A 23,584-nucleotide genomic window follows, 5' to 3' on the forward strand; every position below is an offset into this window, starting at 1 on the left:
ATGGACCGCGTCTGACTCTGCCCATGATATAAAGAAGACATGTCCGATTTAATAATGTCAATGGCAGAGGAAACAATGCTGTCAATCGTGTAAACACGGTCAGAAAGGGTATGCATGCCATTATCAACAACAGACAAAGGGGGTCATTCTGACCCCGGCGGTAAAAGGCGCTTACCGCCGGTCAGAAGACCGCCATAACACCGCCGCGGCCGCGGAAAGCCGCCACGGTCATTCTGACCCACAACGGCCAAACCTCCAAAAATCCGACCTCCACTGCAGGCCGCCACATCAGCGGGCAGCGATAAACTGGAGATGACCAAACCTCCACCGTCACGCCAACAGAAATACACCCATGCCATTTCGACCCACGAATCAACGCGGCGGGCTTTCCAACGCGGTATTCCATTGGCGGTACACACCGCCGCGGTCAAAATACACACACAGCACCAAAACACAGGCACATTGGACAATTACAAATACACACATCTGATACACATACACAACCCACTCCCACACAATCAATCAACTATAAAACACACCCCCACATCACCCACAAACCCCTACGACCACAATTACTGAGAGAAGGAGAGAGAGACACAGCAGACAATCCATAGCAATACACACTGAGGCACACTACACCATCACACACACCACATAGTAGCACAAAGCACCACACACCAACATACTCATCATCACATACACCACCCCACACCTCACCCACACCACCCCATGGCACCCCAAAGGCACCCACGCTTTTCGGACCAAGAACTCCGGGTGATGGTGGAGGAAATCCTAAGAGTGGAACCCCAGCTCTTCGGCTCACAGGTGCAGCACACCAGTATAGCTAGGAAGGCGGAGCTATGGCAGCGGATCGTGGACAGGGTCAACGCGGTGGGACAGCATCCCAGGAATAGGGAGGACATCCGCAAACGATGGAACGACCTACGGGGGAAGGTCCGATCGATGGTCTCCAGGCACAACATCGCGGTCCAGAAGACTGGCGGCGGACACCCACCCACCCCTCCCGAATTTACATCATGGGAGCAAGAGGTCTTCAACATCCTGCATCCTCAGGGCCTTGCAGGAGTAGCCGGAGGAATGGACTCTGGTAAGTCCAATCTCAACTACTATATCCCCCCCACCCCACCAGCATGCCAACCCACACCCCCACCCTCACCCCCAAACCCCCAGCACACATCCTCCCTGACAATGTCTCACCAGCACAACCCACCCATCCCAACACCAACTCCTGCATGCCAACACAATCCATGGACACCCATCACCCAAGCATGACCACTGCACTTACCCCCCCCCACTAACTACCCTCACAACACCTCCCTCAAGGGAATGCCTGCACTGGGGGACGAGGGCACCCATAACACGCACGCCATTGCACACACAGAAACAATAACCAAACTCTCTTACCCCATGCAGGACCCGAACGCCAACACACCAGCCAGGAGGGTCCAGAAATGTCCATCCCACCCCCGGAACAGGCCCACAGTGAGGACAGCAGCTCTGTCGACACTGAACCTGATGACCAGCCCGGACCATCGGGGACCTCTGGGCAGTCGGTTCCCCTCAGGCAGCCACAGGCCACACCAGACCCGACCCCCTCTGCCAACACCAGCACAGCTCCCACCCAGCGGGCCCATGCCTCTGTCTCTAGGACACGTCAATCAGCGGTGTGTCTGCCACTACAGGGCACCCAGGCTAACCCAACACCCCAACAACAACAGGGACCTGGGGGCAGTGGGAGCGGGCACACTGTCCAGGAGACAGAGGCCGGGGGAAACCGGGCAGCTCGGAGGGCTGCTGTGCGACAGGGGGGGGAGGAGAGGCCCAGGGAACCCACTCTCCAAGAGGCCCTCACCACCATCATGGGGGCCTACCACCACTCCCAAGAGACGATGGCGACGGTACTGGCCAGGTTCACGGAGATCCAGGCACAGCAGGAGGAACGCTACATGGGGTTCAGGGAGGAGCTGAGAATCATCGGGACCGCAATGGGGACCATCGTCCTGGCCCTCAACAGGATAGAAGACGCGTTGCGGGACCATGTGGCACCACACAGGGCCCCTGTCACTAGCCCGGACCAGGAACAGCCTACCACCTCCGCCGGCGCAAGTGGACAGGAGGCCCCAACACCACGACAGGCCACCAGAACCCCACCTCCTGCTGAAGAACAACCACCCCGTAAGAGGAGCCTGAGATCCAAAAAAAAGACAGAGTAGGATGTCAAGACCCCCGCCAGCAGGACATACCCCCTGAACTCTTCCCACTGTCCCACATTGCCACCCTGTCCAACCATGAACTGCCTCTGCTCCATCCTTCCACAGGCAAAAGGACAATGCACCTGTGAGACTGAGAACTGGACTCTGCCATGGACATTACTCCACCCCCACCCATCACCCTTATAATCACATGTACCAATATCCAGCACTGTAAATAAATCACATATTGCACACAAATCAGTTTGGAGTCATGCTGTATTATTAGCAAATGTTTTACATATTACTGTTCAATATCTGTTCTGTCAATTAGTGATGACAACATACCAATGTCAATACGCTGTAGTTCATGGGCAAACCAAGCAGAGGTCAGGCACTGAGTCATACAGCACTGAGAAGGGAAGGGAAAAACAAAAATTACCCAAAAAGATCTGGTGGGAACTACAGAAAGTACAGATGCAGGAGGCTATAAGCAATTGTGAAATGGCGTGGGTGATTCTTACCTGGGTGTTACTGGAAATACTGTTGTATCACTCTGTCCCTATTGTCTGTGTCGTCCTCTGAGTCTTCCTCCTCTTCACTCTCCACAGGCTCCACGGCTTCTACAACACCACCATCTGGACCATCCTCCTGCAGGAAAGGCACCTGGTGTCGCAAAGCCAGGTTGTGAAGCATACAGCACGCCACGATGATATGGCACACCTTCTTTGGTGAGTACATTAGGGATCCACCGGTCATATGCAGGCACCTAAACCTGGCCTTCAGGAGGCCAAAGGTTCGCTCAATCACCCTCCTAGTACGCCCATGGGCCTCATTGTAGCGTTCCTCTGCCCTTGTCCGGGGATTCCTCACTGGGGTCAGTAGCCACGACAGGTTGGGGTAACCAGAGTCACCTATTAGCCACACACGTTGTCTCTGTAGCTGCTCCATCACATAGGGGATGCTGCTATTTCGCATCACATACGCGTCATGCACTGACCCTGGGAACTTGGCATTTACATGGGAGATGTACTGGTCAGCCAAACAGACCACCTGGACATTAATCGAATGATAACTTTTTCTGTTTCGGTACACCTGCTCATCGTCTTTTGGGGGTACCAAAGCCACATGGGTCCCATCAATGGCACCAATGATGTTGGGGATATGTCCAAGGGCATAGAAATCACCCTTCACTGTAGGCAAGTCACCCTCCTCTGGGAAAATGATGTAGCTCCGCATGAGTTTCATCAGGGCAGACAACACTCTGCTCAAAATCTTAGAAAACATAGGCTGAGACATTCCAGATGACATGGCCACTGTGGTCTGGAATGACCCACTTGCCAAAAAATGGAGGACTGACAAAACCTGCACCAGAGGGGAAATCCCTGTGGGTTGGCGGATGGGGACATCAGGTCTGGCACCAGCTGGGCACACAGTTCATGGATAGTGGCACGGTCAAGTCTGTATCGAAGTATTATATTGCGTTCTTCCATTGTCGACAGGTCCACCAGCGGTCGGTACACGCGAGGATTCCTCCTTCTCATCCCAAGTCCCAGCGGACGGTGCCTAGGAAGGACAACATGGAGCACAGAGTCAGCCAAACCACAGGTACGTACAGACAGCTTGCACCGTTAAAGAATGGCAATGGGTTGCAAGGCGTGTATGTGTAGCAATGCAAGGCCTAGGCCTGTGTGTCGCAGTCAAAATTAAGCCATGTAGGCCCTTGAAATGGCGGCTGCCTGACCTGTGAAGTGGGACAATGGGATGTGAGGTCAATGCGCTGGCGGGGCACACCGTGGCGGTAGGCGGTCGAAGACCACGGCGCAAAGCCGCATTGGTTAACATTGAAGCCTATGGGTTTCAGGAGCCAATGACGAAGTGCGCCGGCGGTCGCGGTACGCACCGCCGCGGTACGCACCGCCGCGGGCGTGACCGCCATTTTCTATCTGCTTAATCACTCGAGACCTGATCATCCACAGGAGAGGACCTATACTGCAAGTGCTGCTGTGACCTCGGTCTGGAAGATACAATGGCTGCTGCGACTGGGGAAAGGGCCCCTGCCTTCACGTCTGAAGAGTTGGAGAAGCTCGTGGATGGGGTCCTCCCCCAGTATGCGCTACTCTACGGTCCTCCAGACCAACAAGTGAGTACACCGGGTGCACATGGAATGGGCTATGCCTGTGTGGATTGGGGTGGATGTAAGTTGGTGGGGTGGGGGGCGAATGAGGAGTGCAACGCCCGACAGATGAGAGCATGTGCCATATGGCAAAGTTGGAGGGGGGGCCAATCACATCTAACATGCAGGTCATTGATGATTTCCTCCTTTCCACCCTGTACATGTCAAATAGGTCAGCGCCCATCAGAAGATCGAGATTTGGCGTGCCATCGCCAAGGAAGTCCGGAACTTGGGGGTCCACAACAGACGGGGCACCCACTGCCGCAAGAGGTGGGAGGACATCCGCCGCGGAACAAGGAAGACCGCAGAAACACTGCTGGGGATGGCCTCCCAACCTAGGAGGGGTGCCAGTCGCACCATGACCCCCCTGATGTCCCGGATCCTGGCGGTGGCCTACCCTGAATTGGATGGGCGCTTTAAGACATCACAGCAGACACAAGGGGGTGAGTATCAGCACATTCTCCTATCTTTCTGCGCAGTGGAGGCGTATGGGTGGGGGAGGAGGGCTGTGGGTGACATTAGGCCAGGGCGCTTTCTGTAGTGTAGTCCTCTCCCTTAGGCATGGCCCTGTGCCCCCGGCCCCCACCTCGGTAGGGTGACAAGTACAGCCATTGAAGGTCCAGCATCTCCCATGTGCGCGTTTGACGTCTCTTGGCCTGCTGTCTTAGTCAGTAGTACTGAGTAGTGTACCCCGAATGCGCGGCTTAGTGCATTAGGCACCTGTGTCTGTCCTCTCCGCCAACGGTGTTGACATTGCATGCACTCAACCTGGTCTTCTTTTTTCTCCCCCCACCCTTTCTCTTCATCTTCTTGTGCATGTGTGCATTAGCATCATCAGGCGGAGGAGATTTGGCATCGGAGCACGAGGGAGCTGCAGGACACAAGGCCCCGGTGGGCCCAGGAACAGACACCGAGGGCACCAGTGATCCGGAGGGCGAGGGGAGCACCACGACGGGGACCGCTGGTGAGAGCAGCGAAAGCGACACGTCCTCGGATGGGAGCTCCCTATGGGTGGCGGCAACATCCATCCCCCCGCCTCTACAGGTACAGCCGCCACCCAGCGCACCAGCCCCGCCCTCCCAGCAGCCCCTCAGTCTTCGCTCCGTGCCCGTTCGCCCAGGAAGGCGCGCGTCTCCTTCGCCCCAGGCACCTCAGCCCCTGCCCCTGTTGCCCCTGCTGCCCTCAGTGCGGAGCTCATTGACCTGGTAAGGACGCTCATTGTTGGGCAGACGACCCTTTTGAATGCCATCCAGGGTGTGCAAAGGGAGGTTCAACAGAGCAATGCGTACCTGGAGGGCATTCATTCGGGTCAGGCTGCCCATCAACGAGCGTTCACTGCTCTGGCCTCAGCACTGACGGCAGCCATTGTCCCTGTTTCCAGCCTCCCTCTTCTTACTGCCTCCAGCCTTTCTCTGTCTCCTGTCCCTCAGCCTATCCCATCCACACCATCAGACCAGCCTGCACACACCTCAACACCCAAGAGCAGCTCATCCAAACACAAGCACCACAGATCCCACAAACACTCACCCAAGCAACACCCAGATGCAGACATGCCAACAGCCACTGCCACCCCTGTGTCCCCCTCCTCCTCGTCTCCCTCCTCCCTCCCTGTGACGTCTACACTCACACCTGCATGCACCCCAACATCAGCCAGTGCTTCCATCACCACCTCACCCTCCAGTACAGTCCACACTCGTGCAGTCACCACCCCCACTGCCATTTACACGTCCCCTGTGTCCTCTCCCACTGTGTCTGTCACCCCCTCTTCCAAGACACACAAACGCAGGCAGCCACCCACCCAACAGCCATCCACCTCACGACAGCCTACAGCACCAGCACCTTCACCCAATGACAGCACACCTGACTCCTACAACCAACTCCTCTACCTCCACTTCCATCTCCACTTCTCCTACCCTTTACCTTGGCCCTAAGAAACTTTTCATGGCTAACCTTGACCTCTTTCCCCCCGATGAGCTCCCCCATCCATCTTCAAAGAGTCCCAAGAGCACCGCAGCCACCACCAGCCCAGCTTCGGGTGTCACTGTTGTGCATGGGTTCTGGAGCCCACCCTTTGCCAGCAGTGACACATCGATCAGCAAAAACAAGGGCCGCCGAGCGAGGACCGACAGGGCTGCCCCCAAGGAGCAATGTGCGGCCACTTCACCACCCACACCATCTAGGGGAGGCAAGGGCCCGAGAGCCCCATCAAAGGAGCGGAAGGGCAGCAGGAGCGCGGAGAAGGTGGACCCCACATGCCACATCCCAGCTGGGAAGGAGGACACTAAGGAGGCCAGGAGTCCGTCCCCGAAGGGTCCAGAAACGTCACGGTCCGAGGGCGACTAAGCAGGGAGTCCAGGCCAGGTCTGGCTCCCTTGACCTGCTGGATGAGCACCGCTGAACCGGGCCCGCCGTGGAGAAGAGCACCGCTGAACAGGGACCGCCGTGGAGAAGAGCACCGCTGAACAGGGCCCGCCGTGGAGAAGAGCACCGCTGAACAGAGCCCGCCGTGGAGAAGAGCACCGCTGAACAGGGCCCGCGGTGAAGAAGAGCACCGCTGAACAGGGCCCGCCGTGGAGAAGAGCACCGCTGAACAGGGCCCGCCGTGGAGAAGAGCACCGCTGAACAGGGCCCGCGGTGAAGAAGAGCACCGCTGAACAGGGCCCGCCGTGGAGAAGAGCACCGCTGAACAGGGCCCGCCGTGGAGAAGAGCACCGCTGAACAGGGCCCGCCGTGCAGAAGAGCACCGCTGAACAGGGCCTGCCGTGGAGAAGAGCACCGCTGAACAGGGCCCGCGGTGAAGAAGAGCACCGCTGAACAGGGCCCGCCGTGGAGAAGAGCACCGCTGAACAGGGCCCGCGGTGAAGAAGAGCACCGCTGAACAGGGCCCGCGGTGAAGAAGAGCACCGCTGAACAGGGCCCGCCGCGGAGAAGAGCACCGCTGAACAGGGCCCGCCGTGGAGAAGAGCACCGCTGAACAGGGCCCGCCGTGGAGAAGAGCACCGCTGAACAGGGCCCTTCTTCTCAAGCACCGCTCCGCTGGGCCCTTCTTCTCAAGCACCGCTCCGCTGGGCACCGCCGTCTCAAGGACCGCTCCGCTGGGCCCTTCCTATCAAGCACCGCTCCGCTGGGCACCGCCGTCTCAAGCACCGCTCCGCTGGGCCCTTCTTCTCAAGCACCGCTCCGCTGGGCCCTTCTTCTCAAGCACCGCTCCGCTGGGCCCTTCTTCTCAAGCACCGCTCTGCTGGGCCCTTCTTCTCAAGCACCGCTCCGCTGGGCCCTTCCTCTCAAGCACCGCTCCGCTGGGCCCTTCTTCTCAAGCACCGCTCCGCTGGGCCCTTCATCTCAAGCACCGCTCCGCTGGGCACCGCCGTCTCAAGCACCGCTCCGCTGGGCCCTTCTTCTCAAGCACCGCTCCGCTGGTCCCTTCCTCTCAAGCACCGCTCCGCTGGGCCCTTCTTCTCAAGCACCGCTCCGCTGGGCCCTTCATCTCAAGCACCGCTCCGCTGGGCACCGCCGTCTCAAGCACCGCTCCGCTGGGCCCTTCTTCTCAAGCACCGCTCCGCTGGGCCCTTCCTCTCAAGCACCGCTCCGCTGGGCCCTTCTTCTCAAGCACCGCTCCGCTGGGCCCTTCATCTCAAGCACCGCTCCGCTGGGCACCGCCGTCTCAAGCACCGCTCCGCTGGGCCCTTCTTCTCAAGCACCGCTCCGCTGGGCCCTTCCTCTCAAGCACCGCTCCGCTGGGCCCTTCTTCTCAAGCACCGCTCCGCTGGGCCCTTCATCTCAAGCACTGCTCCGTTGGGCACCGCCGTCTCAAGCACCGCTCCGCTGGGCCCTTCCTCTCAAGCACCGCTCCGCTGGGCCCTTCTTCTCAAGCACCGCTCCGCTGGGCCCTTCATCTCAAGCACCGCTCCGCTGGGCACCGCCGTCTCAAGCACCGCTCCGCTGGGCCCTTTTTCTCAAGCACCGCTCCGCTGGGCCCTTCCTCTCAAGCACCGCTCCGCTGGGCCCTTCTTCTCAAGCACCGCTCCGCTGGGCCCTTCATCTCAAGCACCGCTCCGCTGGGCACCGCCGTCTCAAGCACCGCTCCGCTGGGCCCTTCTTCTCAAGCACCGCTCCGCTGGGCCCTTCCTCTCAAGCACCGCTCCGCTGGGCCCTTCTTCTCAAGCACCGCTCCGCTGGGCCCTTCATCTCAAGCACTGCTCCGCTGGGCACCGCCGTCTCAAGCACCGCTCCGTGCCCTTCCTCTCAATCACCGCTCCGCTGGGCCCTTCTTCTCAAGCACCGCTCCGCTGGGCCCTTCATCTCAAGCACCGCTCCGCTGGGCACCGCCGTCTCAAGCACCGCTCCGCTGGGCCCTTCTTCTCAAGCACCGCTCCGCTGGGCCCTTCCTCTCAAGCACCGCTCCGCTGGGCCCTTCTTCTCAAGCACCGCTCCGCTGGGCCCTTCATCTCAAGCACCGCTCCGCTGGGCACCGCCGTCTCAAGCACCGCTCCGCTGGGCCCTTCTTCTCAAGCACCGCTCCGCTGGGCACCGCCGTCTCAAGGACCGATCCGCTGGGCCCTTCCTCTCAAGCACCGCTCCGCTGGGCACCGCCGTCTCAAGCACCGCTCCGCTGGGCCCTTCTTCTCAAGCACCGCTCCGCTGGGCCCTTCTTCTCAAGCACCGCTCCGCTGGGCACCGCCGTCTCAAGCACCGCTCCGCTGGGCCCTTCTTCTCAAGCACCGCTCCGCTGGGCCCTTCCTCTCAAGCACCGCTCCGCTGGGCCATTCTTCTCAAGCACCGCTCCGCTGGGCCCTTCATCTCAAGCACCGCTCCGCTGGGCACCGCCGTCTCAAGCACCGCTCCGCTGGGCCCTTCTTCTCAAGCACCGCTCCGCTGGGCACCGCCGTCTCAAGGACCGCTCCGCTGGGCCATTTCTCTCAAGCACCGCTCCGCTGGGCACCGCCGTCTCAAGCACCGCTCCGCTGGGCCCTTCTTCTCAAGCACCGCTCCGCTGGGCCTTTCATCTCAAGCACCGCTCCGCTGGGCACCGCCGTCTCAATCACTGTTTATGGTTCACTGTGCCCACCATGCCTCCTCCTTGACCAGTGGAGACTGTCATCCACCTGATGGACTTGTGGCTTTGCACTCCCCAGGATGGTCCAGTGGGCAGCCCACCCACTGTAGAGACATTGAGAGACTGTGGCTTTGCACTCCCCAGGATGGTCCAGTGGGCAGCCCACCCACTGTAGAGACATTGAGAGACTGTGGTTTTGCACTCCCCAGGATGGTACAGTGGGCAGCCCACCCACTGTAGAGACATTGAGAGACTGTGGCTTTGCACTCCCCAGGATGGTACAGTGGGCATGGTGGCTCCTCGTGGATCTGGCGTCGTGGACTCATGTGGCTGTGGTGCCCCCCCCTTCCCTTCCCCCTGAGGTGCCTGTAGTTTTTACATCTGATGCCCCTGCAGTGTTCTCTCCAAAGGACTCAGGTCTCCTGTGTGGGCTTTGCCCTTGTTTCTCAAAACTTTGGCCCACGGACATGATGAATTCGTAGGATGTGCAGGACTTGTTACTTCAGTTATACACTGATGTGTATGTCATTTGTTTTCTTGTGAATATCTTTCATGGTTGTACGATATTTTTCAGGACCTTTTTGGTACATAAATATTTATTCCAAATTTGATTATGTCCTAGCATTTTTCTGGGGTGTTTGGGTGGTGTCACTGTGACTTGTTGCTCTGCATTGGTGTGTACATAGTTGGGGGGGGTCGCATATGTGTGTGCCCGTAACCTTTCGTCCTCCCCCCTCCCGTGTGTCGTAGGTGCAGTACTCACCGTTGTCGTCTGTGCCGGACTTCGTACTCGTGGTAGATGAGAAGGTAGACGAGAGCAGGTAGGATGTTTAATTCGGGTTCCATGCTGTCCTCCTTCCTCCTGGAGTGCGTAGTGGTGAGCATTTTCCCGTTCGTAGTCTGTTTCCGCCGTGTTTTTATCGGCGGTGCTCCCGCCCCGGAAAAGGTGGCGGATTGGTGAGTTGTGATAGGGTGGGCGGTACATTGTCTGCCGCCTGGCTGTTGGCGGTGACCGCCGCGCTGTTTGTTTGTACTGCCGTGGCGGGCGGAGTGTTAAAGTGGCTGTCTGTGTTGGCGGTTCCCGCCAGGGTCAGAATTTCATATTTTTTACCGCCAGCCTGTTGGCGGGTTGGCCGCCGCTTTAACACCGACCGCCAGGGTTAGAATCACCCCCAAAGTCTGCATCAGATTTTCCTGATCAATCTGCCTCAACCGGGCTGCAGCCTCTTGTTGTGAAAGCTTCCAAATCTCATTATAAACCTCGTATAAGAACCTTTACTTCCGTGGTACTTTGGGACCTGACAAAAAATCTTGTAAATCAGTATCATTAGACAGTAACTTGAGATGTGACTTAACTGCATCCAGCGTGGATGACTTCAACCAAGCTTCCCCACACTGTATGTAGTTATAATATCAGCATGTTCTGGTGATACGTAACGAGGGTCTGCCCTACTAGTCCTGAACCCCCCTGAATAGGTGACAAAACGTTGATGACACACATTAGTGTCTACAGGCCATAATAACCACCCGCCTGGATGTAACGATGAAGTGTTAAGCGTACCATTCTGGACCCAATGTGTAAAGTCACTAAAAGTAGCATTCACATAGTGCTGCCAATTTTTTAATTTAGAAGGGACAGGTATACTAGGCAAAGTCAACTCCCTAATTGTCGCTAAGCCCAAACAGCTAGTCTGTTGTACTGTGTCATTGAGGAAAATCATCTGCACAGGGATAACACATGCTCTAAATAACGTGTCCCTGCCTCACATTTGCCAATTTTTCGAACCCCAAACACTTTTCAAGTCAACAGTTTTAAACCAGTATTCATACCCCTCGACCGAAAGTTTAGATACAAACAAATTTGAATACAGTAATTTAGTATCGGTCAATAACATTTGCTTATTAGAATACGGTGCAACTTTAAAATAGTAGGACTTAGCATTTCGTTGATCATGCCCAGAAAAATATGCAAATTTATCATAATACGTTTTCGAACTCCCTTGTGGAGGAGTCGAGCAATGTTCCCATTGCACATAATTAAACATGGGCTTAGGGCTACTAGCTTTATGAATAAAGTGGTGTCCATAATAGTTGTAACAAAACATGTCACCATGATTATCTCTAAACTGGTAAGCATCTTCATCGTCATAGACAGTATAATATTGCAAATCCGTTAGCATAGAATCTACTGTCTTCACATCCCAATCATCAGAAACAATGCCAGGTATAACAATATCATTCATTGATAATTTGAGGACATACGGTATTTGAATCAATTCAGTGGGACCATAGATATCAAACATTACGTTATCCCACACAATTCCATCCGGAACTGGTATAGCAGAAATGTTCACTGTGGACAAGTCTCTGCGAACCATATGAGACGAAAAATGCGGTTTTAACACAGTCTCCACGTGCTCAATGTCAGATCGATCAGGAAGAAAATGACCATGTATTATCAGAAAAAAAGTAACCACAAATCCCAACCATAATAAAAGAGTCATCACGGCCAAAAACAGCCAAAAATAGTTCCAAGGAAAAACAAAATATGTGCGTTTAAGCCAACCCAGCAGCAGTCGTGGACAGAAGACATCGAGGACGAGGAGCCAGACACATCATTATCAGCATCGTTGAAGCAGCCAGAAGCAGTTCTAGCAAAAGGTGCAACTGTGAACAAAGAAGCAGATGGAGGCTCTCGCCGTGGCACGCTATAAACCACATGTTCAGAAACGTCAGTAGAACGTACAGCAATTTGATCACAAGATTCCATATTAATCGCCGTCGGTGGAACAATCGCAAGATCATCATCCACCCTCCCCAAGCTCGGAGAGGAAACAGTGTCGGTGAAAATCACCTGCAGCGGGACTTCTTCCCCAGTAGTGAGAGGGATTCCGGAACTACTGGGTGTCCCTCTTCGTCTGCTGTGCAGAATCGGCCACATGTTGTAACTTGACATTATCAATGGAAACAAAGCGATTTCCTTTGGCCCCTCGCAGCGGGGGTAAAATCACAGTTCTCGTGCCGCTCACCCCTAACACAGGGACTGGTTCTCGATAAGAAGGACCAAATTATTTTTTAACTGCGACCTTTTCACGCACTAGATCCCCAATCCTGGGTATCCAACCAGTAGGTGTTACTGGCTCATCCTTAATTCCTGAGGAGGCAGCACTGGCAGAAGAGTTATCTTCACGGAATTGTTGTAAATCCTGCAAAACAGTGACACGATCATTTATGTCAAAGGGCGTATCTGCCGCCTCCACACCAGGACCATCTAGATCAGGAACATACATTCGTGTTCCAAACAGGCACTCATATGAAGTACGACCCCCCAGTGACCTTCTAGGCAAGTTATTAAGTGCTCTCTGTACTCCATATAGGTGGGCTAGCCAACCACGACCCGTACCTATAACTCTGGCCGTTAAGGACTGCTTTAAATCACGATTTAAACGCTCCACGACAGAATTTCCCTCGGGATGAAATGGAGACGAGAATTGGAGTTGGACCCCCAACGAAGCCATGGTGTCCCTGAATGCCTTAGAGGCAAAAGCAGGGCCCTGGTCCCAATGAAAAGCCGCAACTGCAAATATATCGACAAAGATGCGCAAATCTTTAATAATAGTGCGAGCGTCAGCCGAGCGTTGTGGCCATACCCATACAAATCTGCAGCACGAATCTACAGCCACCAATATATATTTGTATGCACTATCTGGTGTCAGCGGACCACAATGATCCAAGTACACACACTGTAATGGTTTATTTGAAATCAGAAGGGGCGTCTGCTGCGGGCGTCTAGCCGACGATGCTTTAATCCGTTGACAAACGTCACAACAAAGGACATATTGCTTTGTCTCTTTATAGAGACCAGACCACCAGTAACGAGCCTGTAAAAGTGAAATCGTGGCAGCCACACCAGCATGTGCAGAAGCCACCCCCTCATGTGCTGCAGAAATTAATCGAGGCCTCTCTAGTTTATTGGGAATTTCACGTACACCAATGCCTGGAATTGTAACAGTAGCATTCAGCGCACCACTCAAGCAGTAACTATATTTAGAAGGAAATCCTTTAGGAAAGGGCGTGCCAGCAGCCGTAGCCTTTATGGCAGCCGAAATTTCTGTGTCTGGTTTGGAACTCGAACAAGTCACTGCGGCCACAGTGGCGACAGCCACTGCCGATTTCGCGGCTTCATCAGCCAAAGTATTCCCAGCAACGTGTATTCCAACGCGCTGGTGTCCAAGTGGATGCACAACATGGACATTAGGAAGCGTTTCCTTCAGATCCGCAACCTTACCCCACAACATTTTATGTTTAATGGTGTTGCCTTTAGAATCTCTGAACCCATTCATCTTCCAATAGTGTAGATATTCATTGAAAGACTGAACACAGTAGTAGGAGTCACAGTTAAAGTCGCTGGATCCGCGTGCTCCAATGCTAACAATAGAGCTTTGAGCTCAGCCAGCTGTGCCGTGCAATCTCCCAAGGTTTTAGTATAAGTATGTCGGGGGCAGAACACTTCCCCCTCCATAGTGCCGCTCACCACCGCACATGCAGCAGAATACTGTTGTTTAGTCCCAACCGCTGGTTGCGCAGAGCCATCGGTATACATGACCACTTGATATTTGTCAATAGGCAACATACCAGCAGGAACAGGGTATTCCATCTCATATTGAAGAAATTCTTGAGTCTGCAGTTTAGGGTCAAATACATAATCTACATCAGTGGCTGTCAAAGACGTAGCCCATTGTATCCATTGCGGGTGTAAAGCTTTCGAATTTGGAACACTCGCTTTTGTAACAGCCTCTAAGGCCGGAATTGGGGAAACGACAACAATGCGTTGACCCTGGGCCAGCGGTCTTTCTTTAATAACAGCCATCTGTACTGCAGTGAGAATTTTCTCAGTTTGTGCAAAACGTTGCTCTGCAGCAGAATACAAGTGAGACTTGTATGCAATCGGGACTGTCTCCCCCTCATTAAAGGTGACATAAGTAAACCCAACAGCCCCAGGTATCACCCTGATGACTAAATGTGTCTTATTGTCCCGTGTGTGTAAGTGTTTAACTGCTAAGAGATCACTTTGTAATTCTCGTAGTATGTGTGTATGTTCAATCGTCCAAAATCTACTCGAAAAATTCGGGCGAATCAACTCGTATAATGGTTTTATACGTGTCGCATAATCAGGAATGTAAGTTCTGCCAAAATTCAGAAACCCCAACAATGACTGGAGCTTCCGAATTGTATTAGGAGGCTGCAATAAAGCACATTTCTCCAAAAAATGTGGCGCTAAGCTCTTGCACTCACTTGACAACTCATATCCCAGGAAAATGACGCTGAGGAAGGCAATCTTCGATTTCTTAAAATTCAACTTATAGCCAATATCAGCAAACCCCACAACAATGCGCGATACACGCCTTAGATGTTGCAGAATCTCATCATCTGTCAGATATATGTCATCAACATATGATAATGCTTCAGGGTCGAACTCATGCAGCATTTCAGTTACACGAGCCGAAAACAGTCCTGGGCTATTCTTATACCCCTGCGGCAAATAACAATTTTTTTTCTGAGAGCCAAACGCACTGAAACAGGTATAGTCCCGACTCTCGGGCGCTATATTCTGGCAGACAAATCAATTCGAGATATCTAATGTTGTCTTGTATTTTTTACGCACTATATTATTCATAAGCGCTGCGCTGTGTGAATTCTGTATTGCATATGTGCGTGTATGACTATTCAAATGTCAGTAATCCACCACTATCCTATATGAATGGTCCGGTTTAGCAACCGGAAACAAGGGATTATTCATCGGCGAGACACAGGGCTCAATTACACCCTGGTACTCCAATTGTGTAAGAATTTTCCTAACCGATGCCCTAGCTTCAAATTTGATAGGATACTGCGGTTGTGGCTGAGGTTCGCCCTTTATCGGAATTACATGATAAGGTGATTGTCTGTCCCACCCCACGTTATTTCTATACAAGGCGGGAGCCTGTGCTAGAGCCCATGATTTACTATAGGACTCCGCTAGTTCTCTCGGAACAAGTGGTGAGAAGGAAGGAGCAATAACCTCCTCCCCAACCGGACAGTCGCGAACAAAGTCAGGTGGCCAATCTTGTTCGGCCAGCAGAACATCATATTATTTTACCACATGGTCCCAAAAAATGGCGTTTATAATACGGTCAATGTCCCCTTCCAATCGCAGAGTCACTTCATATACTCTATCAGGATCAGAGACTCGCATGTCCGCCGTCTCGACTTGTATGAAGTCATCAGTTGCTTTCACCTCCAGATGCTCTAGAAGACTCCGGCGAACTATTGTGACCTCTGCCGCGCTGTCTAACAGTGCTAACGCCCATGTCTTGTTCGTCAAGAGAACTCTCTTCTTGAGCGGCATGTCTGACTGAGACAGCTGCCACTTTCTTCTTTTTAAATTGCTGTTTTTGTTGCAGCGGTTTCTCTTCTTGTTTAATAGAAACCTCCGCTGAGCGTTGTGAATCCTGTCTCGGTTTCACGTACTCCGTCCTCCGCTCTGACCGCCCACCTCTCTCACTTCTCTTTTCCGAGGAGTCCTGAAAGGAACGAGATTGGCGTGTATCAGTATATTGATATCTATCAGGCGTCTTCAAAGTATCCCTATTCCTGAGATTATACTTATTCTGTGGGGTCTCCGGTTGCGGAGACTGCCCACCATCTTTCCTAGGTGTTTGCTGTTTCTTTTCCCAGCGCTTTTTCGAACCCTCAGGTTGTTCCTGTTTAGCATTGTCTTTATTATTTTTACCCTGTAACTGGGGTTTTAGTGGTCTAGCCCCCAGGCTATCACGACCAATACTAGAATATGTTTCCGCTATTATTCTCGGAAGCTCCCGCTCCTGATTAAGTAGCGGAACATCCCGAAGACGCATTCGCACTGCCAGTGCTACTGCCTCTCCTTTGAGATTACACAAAATAATAGAAGAAACTGTGGCAAAATTGCCCAGCAACTGCATGCCCAAATCTAAGGCAGGGGCAGCCCCATATTCATCTTGAATCTGTTTAAGCACGTCCGGTAAATTAGCTAATGTCGGTGTACCGTGTGCCGTAGTGTAGAGCGCGGAAAACACTGTGCCCCAGGTATTACAAAGGTCCACCGGAGGAACCATCCCATACGGCAAACACATCGTCAAAATTCTATGTTTATCCTGAGGTCCCGTATGGGGAAATACTGCTTCCAGCGTATTAATTTTTTCCGCCAGCCAAAATGGAGTCTCCTCTCGTTTAGCCGGTACCTTACCCATAACTGAGTGTACAGTGGCCGGATTAATACCCGGAACCACTGCCTGTGGGTGCGCTGGAGCAGCACGCGCTGCATTCGTATTTAGTGTCTGCATTACAAACTGAACTAATCGTCTATATGTAGCCGTTAATTCTGTATATAAACGACGAACTTCAACCACTGCCAATTGAGCAACCGCAGGATGAGGTGTATATGTAGCCAATAAAGGCCAGGTAGGACCATCATTACTCAGCGGACCTAACCTAACTTGTGCTACTGTGTGTGGGAGGGCGCCATCAAGCCAATTATGGTGTTCTTGATAAGATAGAGGTATTTCTAAATAAGCGTAAGCCCTGTATTGTCCAGGGACATTCGCAACAGTGTATTCGTGAAAAGTATTTGTTCCCCCATCCACTGCTGGAAATCCGACCCAAGAATAAAAAAGTTCCGTTCTATAGGCTGCATGGGCGTCCACCACAAAAGTGACTGGACCCCCCTGGACTGTCAGTCCATGTGTCAATAGATGTCCCGTGAGCGGGTGACGCATATTAATTGCTATATTCACTACATTAGGATTCGCCATTTTTATAAAAAATAGCTTCAGGTCAGAGAAGGCACACCAATATCGGGGTATTTCCTTTCAAAGTTCAAGCTTGAACAACCAACCACTAAGCAATAGGAAGCACCTATCCCGTGGCGGCGGAAACCCTCAGCCCCACGGACGTCTCCGTATACGGAACCGAGGAGTCAAAATATATATGAGACCAAGAGAGTCAGTCGGACCTAAACATTAGAGCCAGACCAAACGTTGGCGGCGCCATGTCGCGTGGGCTCTCATTATTCTAAATGAGACTACTGGATTTCTAGGTAGCAGGATCTATAACGGTGTGGGGGACTGAGTCTGACCCACGTGTAAAGAACTCTGTCACCCTAAATCCGTTTTTTGCTCCGGCTAACTAGCAGTGCCTCATTTCTCCCATGTGGAAGAAATGATTTGGCAGCCGAGCGCATGACATCTTTGGAACTTCTCAGGGAAGTCGTGGTTACTCAGATCCAAACCAACTCTCTTATTTCCAATATGGTCTCATATACAAATGACAAAGACAGTATCAGTTTTATATAATGTTTTTAATAAAACGACTGTATTTTAGATATTAAGGCGTGAGCCGCAATAACCAGAACGATACAACACAGTAGGATTGAAATAGTCACCAGGAGAGTAAAACATAAGAACAAAGCTATCATATTGTCTAACAGTTTCTACTCTCCCTCTGCTTGTTCTATTTAGAGCACAGCATGTTAAGCTTCTAGCTTGCCTATTAGAATCACTGTGGAGACATCAGCCCTCATACCTGAGCAAGACCTGTGATCTTGGTTCAGCATCTGCAACAAGGCAGTCAGCGTCTAGTTGTGGTTCCCTGGTCGGAATCTCCCTCTTGCGTGTATTGGGACAAGGAAGTGATTTTATAACTAACATGTCATCGTGATCACAAAATGTCCCTACGCAGGAATGCCAAGTCTAAACTCTTACCATGTCTATCGGCAATGTACCAGACTGTATCCTTGACTGAAGCACAGAGTAAATATGTTATGGAGAACTCCAGTGCTGAAGTAGGCAAAACAGTGTGATATGAATAAAAAAACAACACCGTAGAACTGGCTATTTGAAAAATAACAGTACGAAGCCTAATAAAAAGCATGTAGAGCAAAGTGCACAGAGGCTCTAAGCTGTCAGCAAATGAATAAAATATATTCAGGGCAGAGTGCACAAAGGCCTAAAGCCTGAAGCTAAAGCGCAATGAATACGTAAAACTAACCACACTACAGTGGTAACACCCTACTTCATGACTGCTCAAAATACACACTGGTATCCCTTATTAGCTTTTCACACACTGCAGGACGTCTCATTCAGGGCCCGATGAAAAATTATCACATCGCCTACATGCTGAGGGAACACCATTGGCTCCTCTTGCCAGCCTGCACCATCTTCAAACCCGGCTGCATCCTTTACAAAGCGAGCACCCCTGCTAGTCTTGCAGACAAGCTCACCATCTCTAATGGTTCTTGGTATACTTGCAGCCAGAATACCATCAGCCTGCAGACTAAAAAATGTAAAAAAAAAAATAATAAAATGAGGTAGCAGGACTTTTCCACCTATGCATCCAAGATCTGGAACAATATTCCTGTATATATTCAGTAACCATTAAACACTATATTACAGTGCCTTAACTTTCCATAACCCGGGGTACCTTGCTTGCTTTTAACCCTGTATCACACTCTACTGCCTTTTGACTAGATTAGCACTATAGAAATGCATCATACATACATTCATACTGTAAGTCTTTGTTTGCCAACATAATATTACACCTGAAGAGTACCAAAATGCTCCATGTTCACCATAATGCTGTCTCTTTGGCTAATCATGGACATCGAGTTAATATTATAAAATATCTAGCACCTAGTTAGTAACACTGTAGATATTATTCGGGTCATATTTATACCCAAGAAGGTGTGAGCACCTTATCGATTTCTTTGTAAGTCACGATTTTAACTGTTCTTTTTACTTAAATATACATAAGAATCATATTGTTAAGACATAGCACTGGAGGGACATTGAGTTCACGGAGTGTTATTTACTGTCACTCTGTATCTGAAATGTCATTTTACCCCTTGGTACCTACTAGAATAAACACTGGCTGGTTAAATAAACAACGCTTGGAAATTCGATTACCTAAAGTAAGTAAACTCAGTTGTAGTGTAACAGTGTTGGTGGCCCTGGGACACCAGAAATAAATGGCAGTACTCACACACTGCTTAATTTGAGCAGGTGGCACCATTTCCTGGAAACTGGCACTTAGGGCCATATGTACGAACACATTTTCCCATTGGCAAATGGGAAAAACCCTTTGCTACATCTGGCCCTTAATGTTTCCCATCAGATATTTACAGAGCGCAAAAGAGGGAACACACAGATCAGAAAAGACTGAGGGAAGAAAGACAGCAAAAGGAGAAGGTAAAAAGGCACAAAGAGCTAAAGCAGGAGCCATCAAGACTGAGCTCAAGGTGCAGGGACTGTTTGTTAGTGGATTAAAGCAGCATGAGGTGGGTTTAATTGTGCCGGCCATGGTCTTCTGAGCAGAGAGTTGGGGACTGGCAAACATTATTTCACAAATTATGCACTGCTCACACAGCATACAGACTAGTAACCACTGACAGCGATAGACCCCAAGAAAATACTTTGAAACAGCCCAATAAAACAGACACAAAAATAATGAGGGGTTCGTTACACTTTGCCTGCTACCAATTCATCCTTATTAATGTGCTATGCGTCAAAAGGAAGGATTGAATTTGGTGGGGTTATGGACTCCACATGTCCAGGTATCTTTGAGGCTCCCTGGAAGGACCTCGTTTGAGATAAACTCAATCCAAGATACCTGGCTCACCTGTCTGCACTGTTATTGCCTGGTTGAGGGGTTACACTGTTTTTCGAGGGAGCCTTGTGGCTGCAGGCCTTGCTCCTGTTCCTTCTGTTGCGTGTTAACAGTTTGTGTAGTAACCCCATTTCCTCTTTAGGATATGGATAGCCTGACCAAGGTCAGGCAGACTAGGCACTTGCTATGTTAGGGGTCAAAAGGACCCCAGAGAGACTAGCAGATATGAATATTCCTTGCGGAGTGGGACAATCTTAAGTAGGATGGAATCTGAGACGGAGAGAAGAAGGGGTTATTTCAGAATCCCTGTTAGGGCCTATCCCAGGGCTCAGTGCTCACAGTAAAACTGAGCCCACCCAGATGAAACGAAAAAGGAATGAGGCATTTTAAAGTCCTCTAAATAGTGTATTTGTGTGATGAGTATAATTATTATATTCTTTTACACAAAGATAAATGACTATGAATTGATGCAGGATTTACTGTCCGAACCCCAGAAAACAGTAATATTAAAAAGTGTGTGGCAGATAATGGGTCCATATTTATTAGTTACAGCATAACCGATGCTGCCCTTAAAACATGGATGAGTTAGTGATTAAGATGTAACTTGGAAGTAAGTACCCGTTCTAGTAAAAATATTTTTATTTTCCATAAAGTGTAACCTTGATTGACTTCATCAAAAAGGGCGATGTTACCGATGAAGGGAACAGCATTTACTTTATATGACAGCTGAGCAAAATGCGTCTAGACAGGCAGGTACTCGGAGCCTGTTTACCATAAAGCAGCTACTGTAGCTAGGCAGGTGCTCCTATCAAGGGAGTGTTTTGACAAGTGTATGATTCACTGAATGTATTAGTGATTTTTTTTATCACTCCAAAGTAAAGAGATGCAAATTAAAAACATGCCTTTTGAGCATATAGTATTTGAAGCTTGGGGATGCATGAGAAAACACTTTGCATCTCTTTGAGGGTGGACCTGCCATCGGAATTCCTATTATTGTAGCTACAAGTCAGTGCTTGCTGAAATAAAACACAAGCTCATAGTTTGTAATTTATTTTAATTATGCTCACATTCAGCTGCTTTTGGCAGCCAGCCTTTGATGTGTTTCTTATACTGTAGAAAGCTCCCTTCTATACAATTGCCTGTCTTATTTATCTGAATTTAACCAAACATAAACAGCGCAATGGAAATAAAAAGGGTTGGTCCGATTTCTCTAAACGATGTACACGCACGGGTTGAATTTAGTGCACACATGGTGTGGTTTACAATTGTAAATGCGTGTTTGTTGTACACAACACATACATTTGCGACCACAAATTGATGTACTCGTATGAAACATTATGTGTAAATTACATGTGAGGAAACCTCACAGGATTTGGAGTAGTCACTCAAGGGAGTTTTAGGTTTGAGATGTCTTGAAAGTAGGTAAATGCTTATAAAGTGCATATCTGGTTGAAAACACTTATGCAGTACTATACCCAGCAAGAGGGGAGGAATAGACAAATCAAGGAGTGGTCTCAGAAACGTGTGAGTGCGCACTCATTCTCAACCCTCTCTACAACCCAGTCCCATCCTGGAAAGGGCTACAATAAATCCTTTTGGAGGATGGAAACGTGAAGGGAACCCCTTCAAACCTTAATGGGATTTAGGAGAGGTTATTTTTTGCTGAGGAAAAATGAGCCCCTATGGAGAAAAAATAAGTAAAACATGCATAATTGTACAACAGAGCAGCCTGTCCCCAATGCAGAAATATATTCCGTGGGTCCTATTCATAAACGTCAATTTATTTGAGTAATTTGTTCCCTTATAGATCAACTCCTCCTCTTACACTTACGTATAAATCTCCTCTTTGTTGCTAGTCACCATTCCTGAGTGGAGATTTACATGTAGGTGTAGACTTAAGATTATCAATGCCCGCAAATGAGGAAGTGGAACCTCTTATATCCCATTTTACAACCTGAAAGTTACCGTGAGTACATTGCAAGCTGTTTCTGGAGATATCTGTCTTTGTTATCTTTGGGGGTGGAGATCTTCATATATAAAATATAGGGAAAATTATATATTAATAATTTTAATATAGAAGTAAATGTACATTAATTTACAATGATTACTATTAACCTAGAACAAAATGTTGCAACATATCACATCCTCAAATTCAATTTGTACTACATTTTAAGATAATTTAAATATATTATTTCATGTACAAATATTACTTTTTAAGAAATTATTTAAAAAAGTAAATCACCCGCCATCCTTTTTAATTTGTAATAAACTTGGTTAAAAGTTAGTTTTTTTACATACTTTTAAAAATAAATATTTTTATAAGTAAAATGAAATGTCAGTTATTTTACATTTTTTAAATTAAGACCTTGATTCACCAGGCACAAACACAACACGATATTCTAGTTGTGATAGATTTACTAAGGCAACTTACAGGTTTGAGTAAGTTTGCACTTTTGATTAAGTTTACTACTTTTCATGATTTATTCAGTCTAGCACTACAAATGGCTAACCACTGGTACTATAACACCCTCCCACTGAAAAGAATGTGTAAATAAAACTCCATAGCAAATAAATTAAATTATATTATTTAGAATAGTAAAAACACAAATAAATATTAATATTTTAAAATATATATAAAATAGTACATATTTATTATTTATTTTAAAAAAACAAATTGATAGCCTATACTGAATTGAAAAGTAATGTAACAATTAATGTTCTTTAAAAATAATAACATTAATTTTAACAATTCTATACATAACGTTTCATAATTAGGAAGCACCTTAAATTGTTTTTTGATTTAGGTGGACATATATTTTTAAATATTTAAATGAAACTTCAGAAAAATTACTTTAATGTACTTTGATATATTTTCATCTATTAAAGTTTGAATTCAAAATTGATTTTTTAGTGCTGTATCTTTTTATTATTTTGTTCTTCATTTAAAGTAAATTAATAAAAATAATTTACGTTAATTTTACGTTTAATATTGTTTTTGAGGCAAACATACTTTTTTTTATTATTCCCTACACATTACCACCCTGAGATGTTGACCAGTTGCAGAGTCCCCTTGTGTTAAAGTATAGAGAAACATTTTTAAATATATTTACCTTGTAAATAAATATAAAAAATATTTTAGCTTTAATATTATTGTAAATTTATTTTAAAATTACATGACAATATAGCTTTTCCTACTGTCTCGTTGCAAGTTTGTTGGTCCTTCGTGGGACTGCCAAACTAATGGGGAGGAGGCCACTGTCATGGCGGTGACATCCCCACCATGAATATTACAATGTTCCTGCCGGGCTGACCGACGGGTACTATGTATTACAAGTTCCCCACTGGGCTTACCTGCGGGAACAGTGTTAGGATATTTAGGGAGCCAAGGCCAATATCCTAACACTCCAGCACCCTCGGAATGCGCACTGTTTTGCTTTGCAGACAGTGCGCATTCCGAGGGTGCTT

Source organism: Pleurodeles waltl, chromosome 2_1 (assembly GCF_031143425.1).
Source record: "Pleurodeles waltl isolate 20211129_DDA chromosome 2_1, aPleWal1.hap1.20221129, whole genome shotgun sequence".
Lineage (NCBI taxonomy): Eukaryota > Metazoa > Chordata > Amphibia > Caudata > Salamandridae > Pleurodeles > Pleurodeles waltl.